Below are 19,421 nucleotides of genomic sequence, written 5' to 3'. Positions count from 1 at the left end.
CAATACACAGAACAGTTATGAGGGGGAAAAAACTATAATTGAAAACAAAGGCAAATAAATATACCACAGATCATCGAGAAGTTTAGACGAACTTTTGCTTTGGATAAATATATTTATCAATGTAAGTTCATCTGCATTAGTTGTGTGTGTGTGTGTGTGAGAGAGAGAGAGAGAGAGAGAGAGAGAGAGCATAACATATTTGTTCTGGTTAGTCAGCTTTGATTAGTATGTCTTCCATAGTTTCAAGACATGATTTTCGGAGGACTTGGCTTAATTCGTGTTTTCAGAATTGTCATGTCAAATATGAAACTTAATTGGATAGGAGTTACATCAACTTTGATCTGATTCACATTTTCACTATCGGCAATAATTTAGAAGTTTCTGGAAAGTGAATCTTAGAGAATAATCGACCATGTCATGTAGTATCTTTGTTTCCCCGGAGTAAAATGTGTTTAATAGTATTGCAGTTAATTTAAGAAGGACGAACTCTTGTCGTTCTTGAAAACTTGGAAGTTTACAACTGGGAACTTTTAATGACTAATCAGTATTGTAAATCACTAAAATTTCGGGAAAATTTTAAAAAATATTTAGTGCATGAATTAAATTAGCAAAATCTTTAGCTATATATATATATATATATATATATATATATATATATATATATATATATATATATATAATATTTGTATTGTAATGAACCAATCGCTGCAGTGTTATGCAACATTATAATAAGTACGTTAACAGTGATCTAATTTGCGAAATTTGTATACCGTCAACACATTATTGACGGTGCTTATTTAGACGCCGTTCAACCAACCAATTCAGGCGTGTTTCCGAGTCACCGTTTTCCGTTACAAATATATCCGAAGATCTCGCACTGATTTAAAATTTGGGACGTATCCTCAGCAAGAGGGTCGCTAAATCTATTGGATTGAGGAGTTATACTTATCGAATTCAGCATTTCAGATAATCCCGAGGCCCAGCAGAATTAAAAAGTTCATTCAACCAGGACACCTAGAATTCAATAAATTTACTCGCAGACAGCAAGAAACTACTGTATGTTCCATTGCAATGAAGTGACTGAGATAAAAAAAAAATTATTTATGTTATTATTACTTGTTCATCTTATGTCTTTGGATTTCTAAATGTCTTTTCATAAACAGATATTTACTATTTATTGCTTAATGAAATAAATAATTGATTATTTAATTAATTAACTGATAGATTGATTAATAAGAACAAAACTTTAGATGATTAAAATGATGTAATTACTAGTTATGCACCACATTTGGTGTATTGTATTACTTTCATGCACACACCGGCTGTGGTTCCTAGAAAATAAGCTTTAGTTCGCATGTGTTGTCTCAATGGTTTTATTTTGATATGGTGATTTAAATCGTTTTATTTGGAGCCCAGCTGTACCAAATATTATTTGTTTCGGCTTCCGGTAGATAGTTCTTCCATATTTTTTCCTCCCCTGCCCGCTATGTGGCACTACACGCGCCCGCCATTATGTTACCGATTAAAGGTAGTGATTCTACGTATGCCACCGATGCGAAACACAATTAAATAGGACATGCCGCAAATTCTTCCATATTTATTTATTGCTATAAATGAGATTTGTTTCTGCATAAATCTGCGAATGTGGACTCTCAAATACCGAATGACATGTAACTGGAAAACAACTACATCAAAATTTATTAAGATAAGCAAAATAATACAAATATGTGTTACAAAATTAAGGTCCTGATTTCTGAAAAATTGTCCTGCAGGCAAATTGAAGACATAATGTCCATATAATTTAAATGAAGTAAGAAATTTCATTAAATGAAGTTGTACAAATTTAACTTAATAAGGAAATCTGACCAGCTATATGGACAAGAAAAAGAGATCGAATCGCCCAAGTAATTGGAAAATCAGCCGTTTGAGGGTTTCGTTGTTTACCTTATTGATTTTTAATCACCATCTAGGCGAATATATACAACGTTTCCTCTGTTACAACGTTTTTATTAATTAACATTCCATGGCCACATTTATAATATATATTCCAAAGACTTCGTTCTTTTGTACAATATTTAATTGGGTATAGCGTTTGAATTGTGTAGTACGCCTGAGAGCAGTAGACCATTTATAACATTTATTTTACCTGATGCGCCGAAGTCAGATAAACGATGTCAGTTGTTATAAACAAAAAAGTCGATATGTAACAAAGAGAGATAAATGTCATTCATAATTCGTAATTATCACATCGCTAGTATAGTTTTCATATAGTATATGCAGTTTCATATTTTTGATATGACAACGTGTTACATATCACTTTATGTAGTTCTGATTGGTCCAAATAAACCCATGAAACTAGTATGCAGTATTCTCTTCACTGATTGGCTGCGATCGTGGGAAAACCTTTTCAACCCCACTTTCTAGACTTCTGTTTTCAATGAACATTTTGGCGTCCATTTTTCGATCGAGTCGCGAAGGGGAATTGGGGAAAATGGTCTCGTCTGTCTGAATATGGCCAATTTACCACTCACCCACCCACATGGATTTGTTATGTCATGTATGACAATATCATAATTGTGAAGTGACAAATTTTATGTCGATCTAACAAGAATACCATTAGCTGAGACCAGACAACCATTAATTAGATTTATGGAGACAAGCGCGTATCATATCGCCATACTACCGTGTACGGTAATGTCCTTTAGAGGGAGAATTCTGTTCCTAATTAAACATTTGTTTATACAGCAGCCTGGCGGACATTTTAGGACAAGGAAAACTTCATTTTCATGGTAAAGTTGTCACAATTGAGAGAATGCAGAAACTCTGTTACTCAAACTACCAGGGTCAAGTTGACCCTGACTTTGGCGCCTCTGGAAAAAGGCGGCAGAGATATTTGATTCTGATTGGTACGTTAAATGAGAGGGCGTGTTCCAACACAAAATTTCATAGGTTTTAATATCGCCCGCATCGAATTTTAATCAGTCTAAGCTTTTCCTACAAGAGGAGACCCAAAGGTTACGACTCCGGATATTTGCAAGAAATTTCCGTAAAACAGCTGTTGTCCAAAAAGGGGACGATTGTCAAAGGGAACCGACGAACTAATTTACCGATTAGAGGGAGGAACGTTAAAAGCAAAGGGACAAAATAGCACCTGAGACGTATTATTCTGGGACGTATGAGGTGATGTTATTCTGAGACCTATACGGAGAAGCATAGAGAAGAGTGCAGTGAGACATATAATCCTGTGACGCAACCCTGCGACGTATTAATTTCTGAAGAAGTATTTTGAGAGTGTCCTGAGACGGGTGGTAGAAAGCATTATCCCGAGATCCAAGGGTCTGAACAGCGACAGAGGAAGCAAAACAGACTGAGGACGAGCAGGTTATGAAACCGTACAAGACGTTGACTTCGATTGTTCACTCGATCCTATGATGAACTAAATCTATCAGTAACAGATCGACTATCTTATTTTAATCTATTTGCGTTTTCTTTGTATTTCGGTGAAAGTTAAATTTCTAAAAGCAGAGTACATTCCTGATGTAATGAATTTTCACAGTGTTTGTATGTAATTGATTACATTGTTTGTTTACGTGTACGGGGGCTCGTGTTGGTTTGTTCTATATACCTGCTCAGATCTCTATCCATCCCACCTATAAGTTTCACCACTTATATTTATATTTACTCGAACCGGGCAATAACATCGAGGGCGGTCAACCCCTAGATAACGAAAACCAAATACGGAGGGACATTCACTCCCCCCGTGTAACAATAATAAAAAATGGCGTTAAACTCCAGGACGAGAGGAAACAAAAAGGAAAACTAAGAGTATTAGTCAGTTGATAGTTGGTGTGTGCGGTGGGGGTGGAGGGGGTGGGAACGGTACAACTGTTACATAGAACCCACCCAATATACAAGCGTGGTTTAAATGTTAACTTACAGAAGTAAATAAACTGACCTTTGTTCACAGAAGAATGTGAATATAAACCTGTCTCTATTTCCGAGGTAAATGTGTAATGAAAATCTGGCTCAAAAAGAAATTTGTTTACGTCTTCAGTACAGTTTGCTATTCCAAATCAAATACTGCCAATATTCAGTCGTAAATACTTTGCAGCAAATATGGAAATTTCTGCATCGAGTGTTCTTCCTTTCACACGAATAACACGAATATCGCAACAATATAATGTTTTTGTGAAGTGACATTTCTGGGTAAAAATTGATCGTGTAGGGTAGGGCAACTCTAACCGGTACTGTGTACCGTATCAGACAATTTTGCATCACACGCATTAGACATACTCTGTTAAAAATGATTTTGGCTTTTGTAAAATATTCTGTTTATTCGGATGTACGCTTATTCTTTTAGTCATAGTTTGTAAAAAAGTAGAATCTACTTTTACTATTTCAACTTTATTTGAGACTATTTTTTAAGCACAAAAATTGAAAGGTGCATCGCCTGTCACAATGAACGAAATTATTCATTTTTCTTTCTATATAAATAATTTCTACAAAATAAAAAACTATGTGATAAAAATAATCTCCAATGGGTAATGATTTAATGCTAAATTTATGAAATTCGTTAAAGACTGACCAGCCTCGCAAAAGCTGGACATTATCCAAGCAGTTTCATTAATTCAATATTAAATAATTACCCATCTGAGATCCTCTATAAAACAAAGGTCTAACACAGTCGCCAATTAACGAAGAGGTGATAATCACACATCATTCATAATCGGTACATAGAATCACGGGTTGCTGGTTCAATGTAATTAAAGCATTAAAACATGAAGAAAAAAATAGATTTTGCTTTGCAAGTTTTGACTATACAAGTTAGAAATGTTCTTTATCATTCTTTCTCTCTACGTGTATGTTGACTAAGTGTGGACAGCTGGAAGTAAAATTATCTCGTGTTCATTTTGAATTCTGACTGTTGTGAAAATGGCAGAAAATTCTCATTTATTACCATTCTTAAGACTTTATCTTACGTCATTTTTAATCGCGTATATTTGACTAATAGTTTAAAGAAATATTTGGTGTATAAATCTTTTATATGAGGGAGGGTTATATATATTTATTTTGTATTATATGTTAACTTTTCCTAATGATTATATGTCACGAACATTTGTATTTTGTACTTGACTTTGTCCAGAATCAAGTTCACTCTATCCTTGAATAGGACCATTGATTTTGTAAATAACATAATACATGTCTAAATATTTCTTTGAAAGAATAGACTAAACAGTAGGACCATTATCAATGGAAGCAAAGTAATAGATTAAATAGTATGACCATTATAAATGGAAGTAAACACGTTTGTCTTAATCTGAGTGAAGAACATTGAAATTACCGGATGAAAATCGATGTCTACCTGATGTTTGTCATGTTCTTTATTATAATTATAGTAAAAGACTTTATTTTGTTGACAACTTAAAATGTCAAACAACTGAACGTTTGACCCTCATCAAGGTTTTGCATTTGTATATTCTTTTGAGATAATGTTGTTTACATGGGAAATTACTCAGTCTTGCATTTATAATCTTTCGCAAAATCAGTCTTATTGCTGTATTTAGTCTTTAATTTGGGTGGAATTATTTATTAAATTATTAATCATTGGAAATACAGTGTGTTCATCAACAATGTTGTTCGACGGAAACATTAATTTGAAATTATAGTTTAATTGAGACAAGAACATTTTGTAGCTACATTGTTGTAATACATTAAAAAAAACTGTTAGTACATGGCCAAACTTCAGGCCATTGGCACGTGACCAAACTTCAGGCCATTGGCACATTACCATATTCGAGACTAAAGGTCCATCAGTAGATTCAATGTTGAAGCTTATTACGAATACCAATGGAATTCAGGTGAATCTTTTTAAATTTGGACTCGTGATAAAACTTTTTGGACTTTTTGAGATTTAATTAACAGATACTGAAAATCCTTTCTAAATTTTCACTTTGTATTCAAGGAAATTAAATTATTTGTTTAATCTTACAATACGTATTGGTTTTCGTTCTTTTCTATTACATATTTTTTGCGATATATATATATATATATATATATATATATATATATATATATATATATATATATATATATATATAATGCAACCAGATGTAAGTAGCAATTTGAAATTCAATTGCAAGTAGGAGAATTAGTCGGGTTGAAATATATATTGAGTGTAGACTATGTGACAGCTTAAAGCAGGGATGTAATTCACCATTTTAAATCATGACATTATTTTGAGTACTAACGTCACATTATATTTACATTAAACAAGTTTAGATAATCAAATCAAGCGTTTTGCTTAAAGTCATAATAGGCCTTTACTGGAATGTGTTTCTTGAAGATTTTCCATCTGTAAAGGTCTTTAATTTTTTAATTTTACTTGCTGTTATATGTAGTCTTCCTGCGTTACCTGCCATTATATTTTTGTAATACTATTTACCAGTTAAGCTCGTTCTACGAGTATCAGGTGTGATATTTGTTAAAGTTGTATGTGCTGCTATGTCAGCAAATCACTTTATTTGTGATATATTTATCAACAATAGCAATTAATTTGTGATATATTTATCAACAATAACAATTAATTTGTGATATATTTATCAACAATAGCAATTAATTTGTGATATATTTATCAACAATATCAATTAATTTGTGATATATTTATCAACAATAGCAATTAATTTGTGGTATATTTATCAACAATAGCACTTAATTTGTGATATTTGTCATTACTGCGTAGTTGATTTCGAAGCAAGCATTTTCTACTGTAAACAAAGGCTTTCCAGTTACTAGTTTTGGTTACAACTCTTTATCACTTTAGCGATTGATGTGTTAAATTTAATATCCTCCGGAAGGCACAGTAATAATGATTTGTAAGTATTTGAATGCCAATTTGTATTTCTAAACTTTTAAACATAAAATGTAAATAGTATAACTTTTGCGCATCATGTGTGTCTGATCGTAACTTTCTCAATTTATCATTTATGATACCTTGTACAGTTATGTTCGTCACAACCACACATTGTTTATGTCAAGAATATATTGTCATTCAAGTTGGAAAAAGTAAAGTTTTCAATAGGAGATGATGATATTTTTCACAAGGATTCTCGCTAAATTATTTGATACTGCTAATAATTCAGGAAACGCTATTTCCCTTTGTCGTCGTATCAAACGACACAAACAAACGTCCTGGTACAATGTAAATACTTGAACACATTCAGTATTGTCTTTATGTAGATAATGAATATTGCTTTCAGTATATGTGATGTGTTGGATTGAATTATGTAACTCATTGTTATATATTTTCGTGCTTTTGATGCAGTTAGCGTTCGTTTTCGAGTATTTAGTAATAAAACCTATGCTCTCTTGACTCTTTATTGTGATCAGAACCAGATGCTGCCTTCCACGTGAGTACCTACAAAATAGACAGTGCCTGGCACTTTGTGCACATGCCTCCCAACCAGGTTATTACTTTGTAAATTAACTTTGTGTACATCCTATACAGCCGTCACAACCTTTGAGGTTTGATTTACAAAACTTACAAACAAAACACACATTAACACCTACTTGCTTTTTCAATCGAAGGTTAATATAAATCATTCATTTTTGATTGGTTAGAGTTTTCGAGGTTTGTCGAAGGTTAATAGAAATCATTTATTTTTGACTGGTTAGAGTTTTCAAGGTTTGTCGACGGCTAATAGAAATCATTTATTTTTGACTGGTTAGAGTTTTCAAGGTTTGTCGAAGGTTAATAGAAATCATTCGTTTTTGACTGGTTAGAGTTTTCAAGGCTTGTCTGCCATCAGCAGTATTTGGGTATCCTTTTAGAGCAAATACATCATCCACGTTGTTCAAGTATTGGGTCACTAGAACTTGTTCTCTCAATCGTCCACTCGTATAATAGCGTGCTTTAGCTGTGTTTTTATTGAACTCTGCAATTGTCCTCGTAAATTCAGCCATCCTTTTTTGTTTAATTCTTATTCAGCTATATCGGGATCAATCATTTTGAAAAGATAGTAGCTTCCTTCCAAAGCATGATCTTTAAATATCTTTTCTCCAGTAACTATTTCTTCTAAGGGCATTTATTTTGCTGTAAATCACACTAAAGGCTGTGCCTTCGCCACACGTCATTTTATTTTTTTATTTGATCATTGTTTTATTTTGGAAAAAAAATAATATATAACATGCGAAAAGTCATTCTCATAAATATGAACAAATTTTAATACTGCTTCCAGTTTTCATTTTACACCATGACTGAATAGCTCGTTCCTTTTTGCTCCAAGACACCGAAACATCAGATTCCTTTATTACGTCTAACGAGTAGGCTATACATTGACTATTTGGCTTTCCAAAGGCTCTACACTTAGCTTTAAACAAAATTCTTGCAGGTATAATATGCCAGTTGAAACGTTGTATACGAGCCCGATTTTTCATTTGCTTGAATAAAATATTGAACTACTAAATCTTTTGTGTGTAACTTGCACACACCATCATGTGATAGAGCATAGTTAACTTCAAAACTGTTTACTTCAGGTTTCGGTGCAATATTTCATACTTCCAGCAACCTTTTATTGTTGTGTGCTTGACAGAGCATCACGTAAATTTATTACACTGTTGTTGAGATTTAAATCAGCATTAAATGTTGGACCTAGTGTTTTTTATTTTTCGCTACTGTTCTTAATTTAGCATTGAAAGACACCAACCCACTAGAACACTTACATAAATTGCTACCATCATATTTGTATCTATACGACTTGGAAGACATGTAACAGGCCTGTCATCAAAGTCATTTTTATCTTCTTCTTTTATACCGATATTAACTCTATTTATGGTACATTTTTTGTTATTGCTTACAATGACCATTAACACTGTACGAAACAGTCTCCATTAACGCATTTCAGAAAAATGACGTATTTAATTGGGTCATACTGAATAGTACACCGCTATCATGCTTCTAACATTCATCCGACATTGTTTCCTTATGCATAGATAGTATGTCCCTTCCTAGAATTGCATTTATTCTAATTGTATTTGATTCTTTTTAGTTAGTTTTAACATTTTCATTATTCCTTAAAAAAATTATTCTCTATGCCAAAACGCAAATACGTATTGACCCACCCGTGCCATTATATGTGTGTATGTGTGAGTGTGTGTGTAACTTAGCTTATGCTCTTGATTGTCCCATGCGATAGTAACGTTTGCAATCTTTCTTATTTGATCCACATCAATTTATAATTTTTGTGTTATTATGCAACATTTTTTGATGGTTTGCATTCCCATTACTTATTTCAAACGTCTTGGAAATGCGGCGTTTATCAAACCCTCGGTCGTTAGCCATGTGTATGTCCTTTTAATATGCTAATGGTAAATAAGTAAGTAAGTAAGCAAGCAATCAAGCAAGCGAGCAGGCAAGCAAGCAAGTATGCATGCATGCATGCATGCATGCATGTATGTATGTATGTATGTATGTATGTATGTATGTATGTATGTATGTATGTATGTTCACAGGTATACATACATACATACATACATACATACATACATACATACCCATCTTGATCAGACATTTGCAAAATATTTGAATGCCTCTTGACACTGACAATGGCTTCATGCCGTGTGCAAAACATGGAAATGTCAAATTTGTTCACCAAACACTGCCAATAGGAATCTACGAGCGTTCGTTAATCTACAGTAGACATTTACATCTTTTGTGTTTTGCAAACTCTATATAAATAAAACTTCATGTAGCGTTCTGACAGAGGAATTGTTTGATGAGGTTAAACGCCTCTCATCAAGTTAAAAATTTATAGTTTTTAAATTTGGTTTTTACCAATGTTCGTGATTTAGTGGTACCGAAAATTCACGACTTGAAGAGCCCAACGATCAATGATCCATCCTTAAAGACAACAAGAAATTCTTCCCTAATTTGGCAACTAAAATATAGATGACCAAAGAGTCTTTTTTCACAATCACGAATACTCCAGCACAAAATGATGAATGAAATCTCAGATTTGTAGGGGACAACTTAAAGATAACTCTGATCCTAATAGTATAATAAACTTTATTCATTATTATTGACGTTGTGCGACAGGTTTCTATATACATTCTTGACAAAGAGAGCAGTAGTCATTAGGGCTGGAACAAAAGTAACTTATTTTGCTTGTCGTCAGTCACCTGCTATCAAAGAAACGTTTGATTTTATTGTTATTTCATTCAATGTACACGGCGTATGCATTCTTCAGCGGATCATGCTACGTCTGTCTCACATTATTGATATTTTTAGGACAAGTGACCTACGATGAATCACACTGCAATGGAGCTGGATGCGTGGGATTTTCAGTTTGATATATATAACTGTGAAGCCTTCAGGAATATACCAACTACCATGGATCGATCTTTACAAAAGACCAATCGGGACACACCAATGATCAAAAAAAGCCTAAATAAGTTTCGATTGTACAAGATTTGTTTTGTCTAGTAACTTGTATTCGTGCGAACTATGAGCAGAAAATAGAGGTGATACGTTAAATATATTTTAGTACCTTATTTTCCACTAGATTTGAAGATTTCTTTTATTTACGAGACCATGGCAGATGGGATCTATTGGCTGTTCGTATTTATGCGCGAAAATAATTATACTTTAATAGATTCTTTTGTATTACTAAGTTTAAGATAAGAAACAAATATTTTAAGGTGACTATTAAGGACAGTTATGTCGGTTATCTTTTAACTTTGTGGGGAAAAAAGCTTGCGGAAAAATTTAATTTAATAATATGATATATGCACAGACAAATGTGAAATTGGATGATCCCAGATTTTAATTGTACATTTATGTAAACTAAGTATTTTGAAATGTAAATTTAATTTTTGCATATTTAAACATATGATGCATTCTGAACAATTATTTTATATTCTCTCTTGTGATTGCGTGTTATGTTTTATGTCGCAAGATTGATTTTACTTATCTTCTTTCTGTGTCTCTCCAGTAAAACCAGTCTGATTATTTATTCTCATATGATATGTATGATACAATATTTATAATTGCAACAAAATGTAAAGTTATTATCGTTTATTTGTCTAGAACGTATGTTCTTATTTGCTATTAACTGTATAATTTTCAAGCATGTCATATAAATAGAAAGCCTCCCAAAACCCTGCAGTTAGTAATAACATATAATACGGCTATTTTGTTTATTGTTCCATATTTATATACATTATATTTATTTTATTCATATATTTGTTAGCATAGCAGACACATATGGGACATTTTATCATTTATCAAAGACCTTTAGGTTTACAAGTGAAAAAGAATGTCGTGACATAAATTTCCCATGCAACCGAAGACGTCAGATAATTCACACCTAGGTTACAATACTATATGGCACATAATACGGAAAGGTGCCAGATATTGTTGCAGAATGGATAAAGGACCATAACAAACATTTAAAATCGACACATGCTCATAACGAACACATTTACTCGTTATTATTGATGTCTTTCCTCAGGTAAATACAAACACTACGGACAGATTTTCTTTCTGTCCATCCAACATACAGACAAAATAGTTGAATGTATTTTGAAATATTTATGCTTAAAGAGTCAAATGAAGACTTCGACTATTAGATGTAAATACCAAAATGTGCGCAAGACAGTTAAATATTCAAAAAAGAGATCAAAATAGTAAATTATATACTGAAATTAGTCTCAGTGAAATAAATGAAAATTAATTTTATTTTTCCTAGTTACATAACGAGCTCTGTAAAAATTACAATTACAGCAGCCTTTGATATTTTTCAAACTAGAAAAGATATCAAAAGAAAAACATAATATTGGAACAGAATTGCAACCCTAAGATTAAAATTTGCCTGATATTTTCCCTTAAAAGATTTGGATAATTTGGTTCTGTAAAGCGGGTTATGATTTAACTATCTGGCATAGAATAAGACCTACGCAAAAGGAAGAAGAACTATAGAAATTCTTCTACACCAACAATGTGACTGCAAAAATTGTAAATATCACTGAACGCCTTCTTAGCAGATTATGTACCAACTTAAGACGGAAAAGAAATGAATGTACACGTTGTATGTGTGACATAATTGAATATTTATTACTGATCAGAGACCAAAGTTAAACTATCATAGAAAGCTCATACAATATTCTCCTGAAGAAAGTGGAGGTAATGCTGGTTCAATCACAGATAGTCCAAATAAAAAGAATCGAATATGACAAAAACACAATTTTGGTGGATACAGAATTTGTCTCACAGATTTCTGATAACAATAGAGAGCAAGCTACGTCATAAAACGAATTTCATGTAATCATAAATGTGAAGAAGAGCGACAAAAGACATGTTGATATGCTAATCATTTCATTGTGGAGGTTTTACCCTTGCACGTCCGTGTACCTCTCTTCTGGAGATGATTACAAAAGATCGAAGGTACCATTACCTTTGGGAAATAATACAAATTAGTATCATCACAAATGAAGAGACGTGATGGACACACATTTTTCCCACACCCGCAACACCAAGGATAAGCAAAAAGAAAATGTCTCCTTTTCTGCTGTAAAATTTGAATACAAAATACGTATAATATATATATATCACCTTCTGTTATGTTTTATGAATTTAAAGGCACCAGTAGTACAAGAGTCGTCTGTAGATATAACACTGAAGGTGGACATAAATCGTCTGACAAAATAAGGGACAGTACAGCACAACCAGCCAAACACATTTATTAAGTTATCTTTGTCGTACCTAAAATTAAGCGACATGAAATATAACGATTGGCTTACAGCGATGTAGATCATATTCAAAGTGTTTTACGATGAAGTGTGTCTTATTTGAAAAATCAGTTACTGGGTACTTAGGACTAATAGATACAGAAACATATGTTGCTGACAGAAAAAGACGGACGACGTTTTACCTCAACAAAGTTATGTTACATTTGTTAGAAAGAAATCACTGGAAACAAAAAAAGCGATTGCTAACACAATCACTTAACGGGGAACGGGGAAATATAGAATATAGAGATCACGCATGTAGCAAATGCAATTTTGAATTTTTAAATATCCGAATCATGTACAATTGTTCATTCCTAACTTATCTGATTATGATAAACATCTGTTCATTAAAACACTTGTCCAAAAAATTCAGATGAGGCAAAAATCATACCGAATTATGACAAGAAAAACAATGCAGTCAGCAAGAGTTTTCGTCATGAAAGACGAAACAAATACCAGCTAGAAGGACAATCAGCATTGTTGACACCTTTTGATTAATAAGACAATCAGTAGAACAGCATGGTTGAAATCTGAAGTGATAAAAAGTTACTCATATCCATACACAATTTAAAGACATGATATATAAATATTTGACGAAAGATGAATAACTATATTAATATATTGATAGCTTTGAAAGATTTACCAAAAAAGATAAAAATACTAATAGAAAAGCCTTGTGCGTCACTTTACTATTGAAACATATCTTATCACAATTGCGAATACTTGAAAGACCATATATTTGAACATTTTAACCTTCAGACACTTGGGGATCTCTAGGACTGTTATGGAGTGAAGGGCACTTTGGTGCCATGTACGATTTTTGAGGAAGTTGGAAATGGCTGTATTACAAACTGGACCATGCTTAGAGCGTAAAATGACAAGCTCATTGTCAAGACTACCAGAAATGATACAGAATTAACATTTTGGCACATGTTAGCTAGTAGCTCTAACCGCTTATTCAGTTTATCATTGAGTTATACACTATCACCTTATCATTCTTTAATAACAAAATTCTATTCTGAGCCGTGTTAAACAGAAACGTTGGACACATACTTACTGTAATGGAAACATTTTTTGTCTTCAGTCTCGATCAGTTCTATTGAGACTGGCTTCTCAACAGTTAGTCATAATACCATTTTATGCTGCTATTTCAAATTATTATGTTACGTGGCACTTGCAAATACATTTATTATGCCCAAAACATAAATTTGGATTCATCTGTGTGTACACATGAGCACCAGAAACGAAATATGTAATAAATTATATTTATGAGAAAGAAATGTTTGATTTCTAAGTTATAGGTCTGTGTGAATTTGTTTCTACACCTTTTTGCACCGTATTGAAGCACTGTTTAAACTGATTCTGGGAGAATCTAGTGTGAGGTTCGTTAATGTTATTTTGGTCCGTATGTTGAAGATTATCGCCATATTGATAAATTGATAAAAACAATGCCAATTCTGAACCTGTCATTAGCTGGTTGAGCAACTAAGTCCTGACTAATTGTATCGTTCTGAAGGGGAATGTTTGGAGGTCAGTAGTCCTGGTTTCCACTTTCTATCACTTTCGACGCTTTTGCATGGTTTATGTCAAATCTTTCGTCCAAGCAAGAGTGCGAATATAAAGCAAGTACTGTTCTGTTAGTATATCATGAGCTAAAGGTATTTTAAACATTATACTAGAGTCTAAAGACTGTACATATTCTTTAACAGCATTACTTGGTGCTGATTGTAACTTTCTCACATTTTCGCCATGTTTCATCGTATTTGTTCCAATTAAATAATCATTAATCTTTGCATGTCACGATGGTGTTGTTGTCATTGGTCTTGCAAGGTCACCGTTTTCATGTGATTGGTTTATGTCTTTAACCAGCATTTCGCCTCAATTGTTTATCACAATATTGCTAGCATTTCGTGTAACCTATCAAATAAACTTGGCACAATCAATATATCTGGGTTTAGCGTCAGAATGCTATATGTATAGTTTGTTCAGGTTTGTATGCAATTCAAGAATGTGTTGGTCTGAGCTGTTAAATTCATTGTGTGCATTGAACAAAACACCCATCACAATCGCATTGAATATGCATTTGGAATTTGCCTGTTTACCAGAACATTAAAATAAATCGTTACTTTTAAGTTATATTGGTTTTTGAAGCTCTGCATTATTTTCTTGGGTGATTAGAAGGGTATAGGGCAATCCAGGTTGTTTAAATACTGAATCTCCAAACTTTGTTCTCTTAAACTTTCATTGAAATAGTCAAATGACTTAGCGCAATTTTCATTGAACTTGAAGTTCTCTTTGTAGTTCTTCCATGAGTTTATCATAGTGTTACGTGTCTATGCTCTCCAAATAAGTAAGAGAAAAGGGCAAAAAGCAACAAGCTTTGTAAAATCCAGCAAATAATGTATTTCCCTACAATACAAAATGAAAATAAAAAAAGAACTAACGATGTTGCCAACTAATTTCCAAACTAATCCCAGAATTACAGACACGAAACCTAATAATTTAAAGTTCTTCATAAACCTTTTACAAATCCAAAATAAGTCTAACGCTGAAGTGTTGATGTGTCTGTGCTGACCTGTATAATGCTGATGGCAAACAGTCGTTTGTTGAAACACGGTAATCTAATTCCAGGTTTGATGAATATTTTTAAAGCACTTCCCTTTCAGGGTGATAGGCAGAAGACTTGAATTGTTGGATGTCTAATTCATGCATGACTGGCTGGAAAATTCCAGACATAAAATTTGATCTTTGATTAGATTAGGGAAGGCCAAGTTGATTTAAAACAAACCTGTATATAAGCTTTTACAATTGTTTGAATTTTAATATTCCTCAAAGTAATTGCCTCTGGGAATCTTGTAGACGCACACATTATGGTCAACAAATATTGAGTTTTCCTACCATTTGACAAGTACGACACGATCTACAGTATTTACAAACGTCACTTTTAATTTTTTGCCAATAAAAGTGATTCAGGATCTCATGATATGTCTTATTGATCCCTAAATGATGAGCTTGGTCAAGAAGTACACGTTGTAATAACAATGATATCATGATCATTTTAAATTTTCATCATATTTGTTTTCAAAATGAAGAAATATATATTTATCTACTTCATTTTTTTTAAAAGGGGGTACTAACCTGATATTCTTAGTAACATCAACCCTTGAATTTTTAAAGAAAATTATGAATTGCTTTTCACTTGCCAGCTCTAATTCTTTTGATATAAACTAAAATTCCCTTTCTTCCTTTTCTCTTTCTCTTTATCTCTCTCTCTATCTCTCTGTTTCTCTGTCTCATCTTTCAGCAATTGCATTTACAACTGTTGCACTCTTTCCTCATTCTGCGACTGCATTTTCGTCTCTCATTCCTCTTCATCTCTTTGCATTTGTCTTTCTTGAAGCTCAAACGTTCTTAACTATATCTCATTCTTGTATTTTAATTTTAACTCCATACTTTTTATGGCAAAGCCAGATGTAAAATCCGTAATCAAATCCAAAGCACTTTGATCCAAACAATTCTTTTTAACCAAATATTGGACAGAATATTTTTTTTCTTCTATTTCTTGCTTCGATAAAGAAACCGTTGCCTCAGAAAGATCATTCTGGCAATCTGGAGTAATTCATTCTTTATCAAGCAGTCTAACTGTTCCAGGGTAGGATTTGAAATAAAGTTCACCACTTTCGATGACATTGTAAAAGCTTGTTGATTTCGCTATTGATTTATAAAATGTGAAATAATACATGGGACTTTAAAAATTCCAACACAAGGTGAATTTAAATTTCAAAAACAAAATTTCTGAAATATTTTCGAGAAATTCGTATCCCGGATATGCCCCCGTTTTCTTTTTTCAGTCAATGCTCTTAAAATAAGTAACAGAAAAGAGTGAAAAGCAACAAGCTTTGTAAAACTGAACGATAATTTATATCCCTAGAACAAAATGGCTACAGTCTTTATTTGTACAGATTCATCAAGATGAAATAAATTAAACAGACTGCAATTGTTAAACCGTTCGTTATAATAGTTATCGACTTTTATTAAACATCTAACGATCACTGAATACGAGTTTTCTGACAGGTAGGTTTAGGTATGCAGCAATACGCTATTTGATATTTCTGTATTTTGCTTCTGTCAGTAACTTTCCAGCTTCTTTTTTGTATAGTTTTTCAACGTAATATTTTTAGAATTATTTAGTATTTTATCATATTCCTCAATGCTAGGTTTTACAGTTGTAATTTCATCAAGCTCCTGATAAAATATGTCTCGTTCGACATCATTATATGACTCTATCCTATGCTCAATATCTGATACTGCGCTTAGTGCAGCTTAATGTGATATACGTTATACTTTTCTTGATCGCCGGTGAGAGATTCTATTAGAACAAGATATGCTGTTGTTAGCAGGTTAGCGTCAGTACTGTTATTTGCTATTTCTAACAGCGCTTTTTTATCATTATAGTCCATCCCGAGTACACGAAAATACTAGATGATTGGAAAAAGTGCCTTTGAGCTTACGATTTTAAAGACTCTCGTGTTTTCTTGTTTCAGCTAGTTTGTCAAGCTTGTCGTGAAACTTCTTTAGTCTACCTTGATCTGGTTTCTTACCACCATGACATTTTGTTTTTACAAGGTTTGTTTTATCGATAGTCAAAGCATTTCCTTTATTTAGCTAAAGCAGTGTATTTATAAAATATTTTTCAACCCTTAATCGTCTTTCCTCGCTTTCACTTACAGGACAGTATTTGCTAATTATATCAAAGTGTCTGATCGTTTATCACAGTTGAGGACCTCTCATTCCTGCAAATCTAGCAAAGTTGTCATTGCTCTCAGTTAAACCGGGAGAACGTAAAGTTAAATTTTTTTCATTCGAGCAATTATATTCACCGCGCTTGATTCCTCAACACTTTCTAGGTCTCGCTGATTAACATCAGCTATTTCAATCTCAGTTTTCGTGTTTAGAAGTAAAATGGAAAATACAAAAGAAACCAGGGAAACTACCAAAAATAACCAACCACTGCTGAAACGTATTTGTGCTGCCTGTGGCCGAACAAAAGAGAATGTTTCTCAAACGTGGTTCACTATGTCGTGGAAATCAGAAAATGCCAACAATTTATAATACTATTTTATTCGACGATTAATTAATAACAAAAATTCAACGCTAATTTGCAAGCAACGCATGTACACGTGAAGCTGATCACGATGCCTGTATTGAGCAGGATAAAATGGTAATTTATTGCCAGTGTTGTAATAATCGAGCTGTAATCGGATTTGATTGAGATATTCACAAGTTAATTGCCAAATTACTGAAACCCAAACATGGAAGGACCCTGCCACGGCATCTTTATACGGGACCTTGAAATTCGCTCGATCAGCAGCTTGATGAAATGATAATCCCATCCCGGGGAAGGAGCCATACAATCAGGTGAATGCAATCGCAACGCGCCATGACATAAGTTACCCTGACAACGAAAACGATAAATCTAGTTGCGACGGTATTATGCTTGGTGAGTTAAGCGATATGAGACCGAAGGGAATAAGAGATATAATTGATCGTAAGCTAGTCCAAGGTATAATTGGAGCGAAAAATAAACTGGGGCTCAGTGAGTCTTTTCTCGGTACAAGTGTACTTTTAAATGATGGATCACAGAGTGCTGAACTCAGACCGGTCTCGCACATGAACTTCACATATCTAAATACACAATTCCTCGACGAGAAGTTGTCGCAAACTCAGCTCATGATATATGAGCAATATATCTAGCAATATATCTAGCTGACATGATATACATTGCAAAGCATAATGACAATAAAAGGTCCCTGATGAATGTAGTTGACATTTCGCATTAAATGTGCATGTTACAGATAAAACAGGTAAAACCATAACTGATGCGATGCGAAGTATTATTGTCAGCACAGAAAGAAAACCGAATAAGGTATGGTATGGACAGATCATTGAGCAAAGTTTTTTTAATAAGCAATTTGAACAGTTTCTGGAACAAAATAACATCACCAAATACATCACGAGAAATGAAGGGAAAAGTGTCGTCGTCGAAAGATTTAGTCGTACGCTAAAAGAAGAGATATACAATCTACTTACAGTCAAAAACACTAATAGGTATGTTGACGATATGCCAAAGATTGTGTCGGATTATAATAGCACAAAACTTAAAACACTTGGAATGTCACCAAAAATAACCCAGTACTGGCGAACGAGAATATGTACCGAAGACATAAGTTTAGCGTGGATGATAGAGTTAGGATTTTACTGGTGAAGAAGACTTTTGAAAAAGAATTTACTCTTATCTTGTCCGAGGAAGAATTCTTTGTGGATACAATTTTAACAACAATACATGTTACGCATAAGCTGAAAGACTCAGCAGCAGAAGAAAGTATTGGAAGTTTCTACGAACAGGAGCTGCAGCGGACAGAGCAGGATATATTTTTTATCGAGCGAGTGATAACAAGGAAAGGTAAGAAAAGTTTGGTCAAAGGAGAGGCTACGGCGACAGTTTTAATAACTGGATACCAGCTTGTGAAATAAAAAATATCTTTGATCAGATCGCTAGCGATCCAATCCAGTCGTTGTAAATCTTTTTGTATTTCAAAAGTACAGACTTAACATTTCACTGGCCTGAACAATGGTATCAA

This window comes from Sinohyriopsis cumingii, chromosome 1 (genome assembly GCF_028554795.1).
Source record: "Sinohyriopsis cumingii isolate HCF-2022 chromosome 1, ASM2855479v2, whole genome shotgun sequence".
Taxonomy (NCBI): Eukaryota; Metazoa; Mollusca; class Bivalvia; order Unionida; family Unionidae; genus Sinohyriopsis; species Sinohyriopsis cumingii.
The sequence above is the reverse complement of the archived record's forward strand: the minus strand, read 5'-3'. Positions refer to the sequence as shown.